The sequence below is a fragment of the Dipodomys ordii genome, unplaced genomic scaffold, assembly GCF_000151885.1.
Source record: "Dipodomys ordii isolate 6190 unplaced genomic scaffold, Dord_2.0 Scaffold250, whole genome shotgun sequence".
Lineage (NCBI taxonomy): Eukaryota > Metazoa > Chordata > Mammalia > Rodentia > Heteromyidae > Dipodomys > Dipodomys ordii.
In genome coordinates this window covers 5,451-13,548 of record NW_012267466.1, presented here as the reverse complement: position 1 = coordinate 13,548, position 8,098 = coordinate 5,451, and the positions used below count along the sequence as shown (strand labels likewise).

Here is an 8,098-nt window from a genome sequence, read left to right as displayed (position 1 = left end):
ACACATATCATTTTTTTTTGGCCAGTCCTGGGGCTTGAACTCAGGGCCTCATCATACTCAAGTATAGCCTCATGCAGGCTTTCAGTCTTTTCATTCAGCATGTTTACAAGTAGTGTTTGTAGAGCTTGAGGACTGTCCTCTAGGTTTTTCATTGATTGCTCTGTTGCCTATTTATTTTGAGTAGGAGTTGAGGTTCCTTGACTTGCCACTTTTCTTGTGTTTCTATGGCTAGTTCTGCCCATTTGGAAATGAGAGCAAATTCAGTACCATACCAGGAAACATTTTAAGACAACAACCAACCTGTAACCTATAGCTGCACAGACTTTAAGGGTTAACAATCATAGGCAGGTATTTTAACTCTATCTTTCCTTTTAGGATATGAAAGCATTTCCAGTCCCTCCACAGAACACACTTTTAAGACATAAACCAACCACAATCCCTGTATGTGCACAGATTTTAGAGGTTCAAAATAGGAGATAGGTATTCTCCTATTGACCTCTCCTTTTCTTTGTTTAGGGAGGGTATTGTTCTTCCAGAGTGGGGAATATATATAGTTGAAATCAGTGAACAAATCTGTCCTGAGCTTTAAAGCATTCTGAACCAAAAGGATGACACAATAATCCACTTGACCCCTGGCCTGCCACATGCTGGGCTCTGCAAACCCAGGGTACATGGTCACCCTTGTTGCCAGGCTCCCAGTGGGGAAGGCAAAGAATCTCTGCATCTCAGGATGTACCCCTGGCTAAGAGAACCAACCTTTAATAACCAGCTGGGTCTTGAAGTTTATTTTCTGATGACTTCCTGTAGGCTTCCTGTTTTTCTCACTGTTCTGATTAATTCCTGACACACAGTATTAGTGTTCTCCCATGCCAATTGTTTGAGAATGATTTGTGATCCCTCAGAAGGAGGGAACATTCTTGTAATAGCTTCCTCCAACCTAGCTATGAATTCCTCATATGGTTCCTCAGGCCATTGCTTAATTCCTGATAAAACAGTGGTCTTTCCTTCCCCTGATGGTAACTTTTTCCAGGCCATAACAGCAAGCTTAGTGATGGTTTCTAAAATCTCCTTTGAGAGTTTAAGTTGTTTTTTAATGTCTGTCTAATCCTCTTGACCAGTTAACATGGAGACTGTAGGCTTAGGGCCTGAAGCAGTGAATAATCGCCGTTGCACCTCTCCTTTAACAAGGTCCTCATATTCTGTTCTCCATAATATGTATTGCCCCAAGGTTAGCACAGATTTTGCAGTTTGATACCAATCATAAGGAGTTAGCCAATTACTTGTTATGGAGTCAAGGACTGTTAAAGTAAAAGGCGCAGAAGGACCCATAGTTTTTACTGCTGTTTGTAATTCTTTTAGCACTTTTAAGGATAATGGCTCCCACTGAGGTGCGCCATGGTCTAGGTCAATAACAGGGAAAGTGAACGTAGTATCGCCGAGCTTTTTTGCCTCTAACATGGCTGCTCGAAATCCTGTGGATGGAAGTGCGGGCGTTTTCACTTTTTCAGTATTATTGTCCCCGTCTCCATCCAAATTTATACATGGTTTTTCCTTATTATCTAAGTTTCTAGCTTCCATCGTTGTGCCATAGTTTGGGCACTGATTGGAACTCTTTAACTCAGAGGTTTCTTCGACTGTGGAACCTGCTTCCTCAGCTAAGCATTTTAGCTCAGTCTTCACCTCCATAAGATCTCTTATCTGAGTCCATAGTGAATAAGCTGTCATAGGGACTGCTGCTGAGCCATGAGCTCGGTAGAACTCTTTTATCCCTCATCCTACCTTTTTCCAATCTTGTAGACAAAGGCTTCCTTCCTCCTGGAACCAAGGATTAGTTTGTAACACAAAATCATAAAATTCTCCCACTGCTGCTGTGGAGGCTTTAATGCCTCGTGCTTTTAGCATATGTTTTAAAATAGAGACAAACATATCCTTACTCTTAGAAGATGAGCTCCCCATGATTCATTCGTTATCTTTCCCAGCCGCAGCTGAGGGGCCTGCAGCACCCCAACGAGTATTAGACTAACTATTCCAGGTGTAAAGAAAAGAGAAAGATATTGACCTCCCAAGGTTCCTTGGCTGAAGAGACTCCTTTGTGCCCCCCATTGGGCGCCACCTGCCGCAGACCGGCTCTGTCAGGACGACGGAGGACACCTAGTGGAGGTAACTTGAATAGGTGGGGAGATGGCAAACAGACAACTCACACACAAGAGGAGTGAATGATGAGTGCGATTTATTGCAGAGGATAACAAGCTTTTATAGCAAAAGTCTCCATGAGAAAGGGCAAAAAGTTACACAATCTTGCTGCAAGGCTTCGTTCTTGGGTGGTCACCAGCTGGTCGCCTGATCTTGTTTTTTGGATGACGAGGTATGATGATAGGCACTTGTTTTTGGCTTTACCTCTATTTTTAAGAAATACAATTGGTTTTGATGTTTATCACCTATTAACCATTAACCAGAGCATATGGGCAAGGTGCTGAACAGAAAGGCATGAACTCTAGTACTTTATAGTTACTTTTGTTTAGTTTTGTACTTCATACGTTTCCAATCTTTTCTAAGCAATTGTGCTTCTTTACCAGTCTTTAGAGTGTCCCCAATTTGTGGCCAAAAATCATGATATTCAGTATACTTAGTTAAATCTGGCCATATATCAAATTTAAGCTCATAGTGTCTTTTCTGTAACCCTTTCACATAATCATTTACTCTTCTCCATAGAAGCCTTAACTGACTCATAAGATCTTTCTTGTTCCTTCTTTAATAGTAAGCACCAAGGAGGCCTAGATCTAGCAAGTCTCTCAGTAAATGAAAGAGAGTAACAGGAAGTTCTTTTTCCTAAGTAATTTACCCAACGGTTGCCGTCCTTATCATACACACCTGTAAAAGGCTATGGATCTGGGGGAAGTCTTTGGGGTCCTCTAGATAATGGAGGATCCCACCATTTTCCTCTGATAAGGCATTGCCACCTTTCATCTACCAACCTTTTAGGAATCTTATTTAGCTTTTGGTCTAAATGTCCCTCTACATCTTTTTTATCTACAGGATATCTATATGAATCTATTGTATATGCTTTAGGATTAAAGGAAAGTGTCCAATAGCCATACACTCTTTCTACTCTAGCCGTGCCTACAGCTTCTTGTAAATCTCTTACAAATAATTTCTTTTGTTGAAGTGTCGTTATGAAAATCCCAATACTTTTATATTTATTTATGACTTGTCTACTGGCCTCCATAAGAGGGGCTTTCAGGGTAGCACGTAACTCTGGTGAGTTGGTCATATTCTCAAGACACTCATCAGATGTTGGAGTCATCAACACTTTTAAGAAAGAGCCTTGAATAAGGGAACATTGAGCATGAGTAAGTACAATAAGCAGCATGAAGAGTAAAAGATTAATAAGCACTCCTATACAGCAAAGAAAAAAAAACAGGAACAGAAATACATCTTTCCCAGGGGCTTGCCAGCCTTTTCCAGGAGGTAGTCCTCTTTGAAGCCCCATTCTCAGATCTGAAAGCAGGTTTCCCATGCTAAGCAGTTTGTGTCTCTTGTGGAGGCATCACACTAATGCCCAGTAAACAAGGCCATCCAGGCAGCAGGTGACAGTAACTGATGTCCACTGGGAGAAGCCTTGTCAACCCAAGCCTGCTATACATTGGTGGCTGGGCACTGGCAGCCTATCCAAGATACCAGACTGCCTCTGGAAACTGTTCCCTGTGAGCAGGATTACGAAACTCTCAACCTTGACAAGCATATGAGGTAAGAAGAGGTCGGAAGGATTCATTATCCTCTTTACCCCGGCTTTACAGTATTTCCTACTATACATGCTGCGATTTGAAATGGAGTTGCAACAATACTTTCATTAGGGAACATAGAAACCTAAATGTCTCCTAGAATGACTTTATCTACAATACCCTTAAAACCCCAAACATTTTTTTGTTTGGTCATAAAGCTTGAACTCCGGGCCTGGGCACTGTCCCTCAGCTCTTTAGCTCAAGCTAGCACTCTACCAATTGAGCCACAGCACCACTTCTGGTTTTCTAGTGGTTCATTGGAGATGAGAGTCTCATAGCCTTTCCTGCCTGGGCTGGCTTTGAACCATGACCCTCACATCTCAGCCTCCTGAGTAGCTAGGATTACAGGCGTCAGCCACCAGCACCCAGCTACCCTAACATTTTTTACTGATAATGTAGAGAGAGTTCTACAGATAATCTTTTATTTATCTATGTACTTTTGTCTGTCCTGTGGCTTGAATCAAGGCCAGACCATTGTCCCTGATCATTTATGCCCAAGGCTAGGCCTCTTATGTCATGAGCCAACCTCTACTTCTACCTTTTTGGGTAGTTTATGAGAGATAAAAATCTCATATACTGGTGCTGAGAAGGTGGCTCCGTGGTAGAGCACATGCCTTGCATGTATGAGGACCTGGGTTCCATTCCTCAGCACCACATAAGCAAAAAGAAACAAAGACAGAATTGGTGCTGTGGCTCAAGTGGTAGAGCGCTAGCCTTGCTGAGAGACAGAGCCCAGGCCCAGAGTTCAGGCCCCACGACCGGACCCAAAAATAAAAATAAATAGAAATAGAAATAAATTTTAAAAATCTCATATACTTTCCTACTCAGGTTGGATACTGAACCTAATCATGCTTGGGAGTAGCTTCCTGAGTAGATAGTATGGTAAGTGAGAACCACTGGCACAACCTACAGATGTTTTTTTTGTTTGTTTGTTTTTTGGAAAGACAATTGAGAGATTTTTATTTAGATTTCTTTTTAATTGTGAAAATACCGTATAGAGGGGTTCCAATTAAATGGGCAAGATAATCAGTACATTTCTTTTCAAGCATTGTTGCTCCTCCACATTGGAGGAGCCGCCAACCCCGTGCACTAGTTCTGCCTAATCCCCTCCCTGCCGAGGGAGGGAGAAAGAAAGGGGTGCATGGCTCGACGAACCCGTCCCCCCCGACAGTCCTCCCCGCCCCCGGACACCCATGAGAGCTGGAGCCAGGGGTGGAGGAGCAGTCGCTCCATGGGAGGGGCAGCCCGGATGCCAGGCAGGGCTATAACACCCGGGGGGCCTGAGGTTCCCCGGCAACCCGCCCACACCCCGCCCCCGCGAGAGGGGTGGGGGCGACAGGAACGACCTGGGGACCCCCGGGCCACCTTCCCTGCCGGGCCTTCCCAGCCGTCCCGGAGCCGGTTGAGACGCACCACCATGATGGCCCCACTGGCCCAATGCCCCGGACACCCCCTCCTGGCAGAGCAGGGGGAGGGCGGGGACACAGGAGCGGGTGGAGGGGTCGGGAGGAACGGGGAGCAGGAAAGATCAGGGAGACCACCAGCACGGCTGGACTCATGCCACCTGGTTGAATCCTCAGGGCGGACTGCAGGGACCCCACCTGTTTACCTCCTAACAGTTTCATGCCTTCTTGAACTCTCTCTTCAAAGTTCTTTTCAACTTTCCCTTAGAATACTTGTTGGCTATCGGTCTCCTGCTGTATTTAGCCTTGAAAGCAGGGGTTATACTGTGGGGGAGGGACATACAAATCAACAAAGAAATCATCTTATAAATATGTTAAAAACAATAGCATGAAAAAAAAACATTTGAATACTTATCTTGGGGTTCATTTCACCTAACATCAACTTATCTGAACTTTTCTGCTTGTCTCAGACATATACTAGTTATTGCAAATAAGGGAAACCATGGGACCTATGTTTCTTTGGGCCTGGCTTACTTCAATTCATATAATTTTTCCCAAGTCTTTCCATTTCCTAACTAATGGGGCAATGTCATTCTTTCTGATGGAGGCAAAGAATTCCATTGTGTATAGATACCACATTTTCTTGATCCATTCATCTACTGAGATTCCATATCTTATATCCTATCAGTTTTTTGAAATGACAGGAGTTAGTGTTGCAGTCTTCCCTGTCATCATTTTAATTGCCATTATAATCTTCATTGTTGTGATAGAGGTGATGTAGAGGGGATTACCATTGCATAAGTTAGGCCATGTGTACACTTTTGCTTTGTCACTTGTGAGGTTTCAGGGCCTAGGTTCTGTCCCTGAGATGTGGTGCTCAAGGGTGACACTCTACCAGTTTTTCCACAGCACCACTTCACTTCCTTCAATATATTTCTTTGAGTACAACCTCACCCCTTGTCTTTCCCTGTTTTCTCATCCTGTTACCACACATAAGTTGTATACTTCCTATCCACATAGTGTCTACTTCATACCACTGCTGCATTGGTTCATCCCATAATTGTCATAATTGACAAATTGTCCAGACAGCAGATGATTTTGCTCATCCAACCTCAATGGAGAACTTTCAGTACTACCAGATATGATGCTCTGGACATCATAGATATATTTTGAACATGGTAATGTTTACTTTAAAATTTCTCCATGATAAAAACATTCATCATTTACTTATACTGAATCTGTTGCATCATGGAGTTCCTGGGTCTAATGAAGTGCTCCTGTATTTTCCTCACTTCTACTCCTGTGATCACTGCATAGGGGAAATGAGTGATATGAAGCCCCTTTTGCATCTTAGTCTCCTGTTCCATTGCCCCAGTGTTTTATCCTAGTGCAAGATTCATTTCTGCAGTTATTTTGTGTCGCTTTTTTATTTGCCCCCATAAAATACACTTGTATTCCATTCTTTTGAATACACTATATTGATCCCATTTGATTTCAAAGCCATGCTAAGATAATAGCAGGCTAAATACAATGCTTAATCGAGTTTGTAGGATGTGTGTGAAAACATTTTCACATCTTATATATTTGCCACTCTCCTCCTTTGAAGCTTATTTTGATTCTTTACCCAGTAATTCCCCCTCTTTGGAATTTCTTTTCCAGAAGAGTTGAAATTGAACACTTAATAGGGTGCTAAGGAAATATTTTCTGGTACTGGAGTTTGAACTACCTTACATTTCTAGTGAACTAAGGATAAAATGTGTTTTGAAATATGATTTTTGTACTGAGAACTGTTGGCTCATGTCTGCAGTCCTACCTACTAGGAATGTGAGATCTGAGGATGGCAATTAAAGCAAGACATGACAGGAAAGTCTGCAAGACTTAATTCTCAAATAAACCTGTATGAAGATGGAGGTAGAGCTGTTAGCCTTGAACAACAAGAAACCTCAGGGATAGCTTTTAGGATGTGAGATGAAGCTCCAGGGATTCGTGAATACACACACACACACACACACACACAAACACATACTACAATCTGATGACCTAGAAAAATCCTTATACTGTGCAAATTTCAGTGTAACACAGGCCCACAGTTCTCCTAGCGAAAGGCACTAGGACCCATGGTGTGAGCCAGGATTTCCCTTCTATAATCTCATCCATTTCTGTCCTCTAAGATCCTCAGGAGCCCTTGGGATTCCATTCCACAAGAGGCAACCCTGGGACTGAAACTGATTTACATCTTCCTCATATGCTTCCTGAAGAACAACTTAGAGCAGATCAATAATCTAATGCATTGATTTTTCATTCTGGTAACAAATGTCTGGCTGCTCTATGCATCAGACATTACAATGCCATTCACAATGTTCTCGGGTGAATCAATAGGAAGGCTTTTCCTCATAGCCCAGCTGTGCATCAGTGTCATGGGGAACTCCCTGCTCTCCATGCTCTATTTGTACATGTTTGGATTCCAACATCATCTGAAGAAGCTCATCGACGCTATCTTCATGCACCTGACTGTGGTCAACATCCTGAACCTCACCTTCACAATGTTTCCAGACATCATGGCATCCTTCCAAGTTCATCATTTTCTGACGATGTGGGCTGCAAGGTGGTAGTGTACCTCTTCAGATTCACGCAGGCACTTTCCATCAGCACCACCTTGCTCCAGTGTGTGTGGCTTAAATCTAAGTCTTCAGTGTGGATTTTCCCTTCTTTCCTCTTCTTCTGGGTTGTCAATAACACTCATCAATGTCCTGGTCATTAAGGTTATGAAACCCAAAAGCAATTTTACTCTTGCAAGTTCTGGATTTTCCAATGTATATTGTCATACTCAGCAGATAGAAGACAATAGATTATGGTATTGCATCTCTATCTTCTTATTTTGAGATCTTGTGTTTGTAATCCTCATGATCATCA

At 42.8% G+C, this 8,098-nt stretch overlaps 1 pseudogene; it reads left to right on the top strand.

The window, feature by feature from the left end:
- Positions 1-7,542: 7,542 nt before the first annotated feature.
- The window catches only part of LOC106000913, a 1,109-nt pseudogene continuing 553 nt past the window's right edge, over positions 7,543-8,098 (top strand).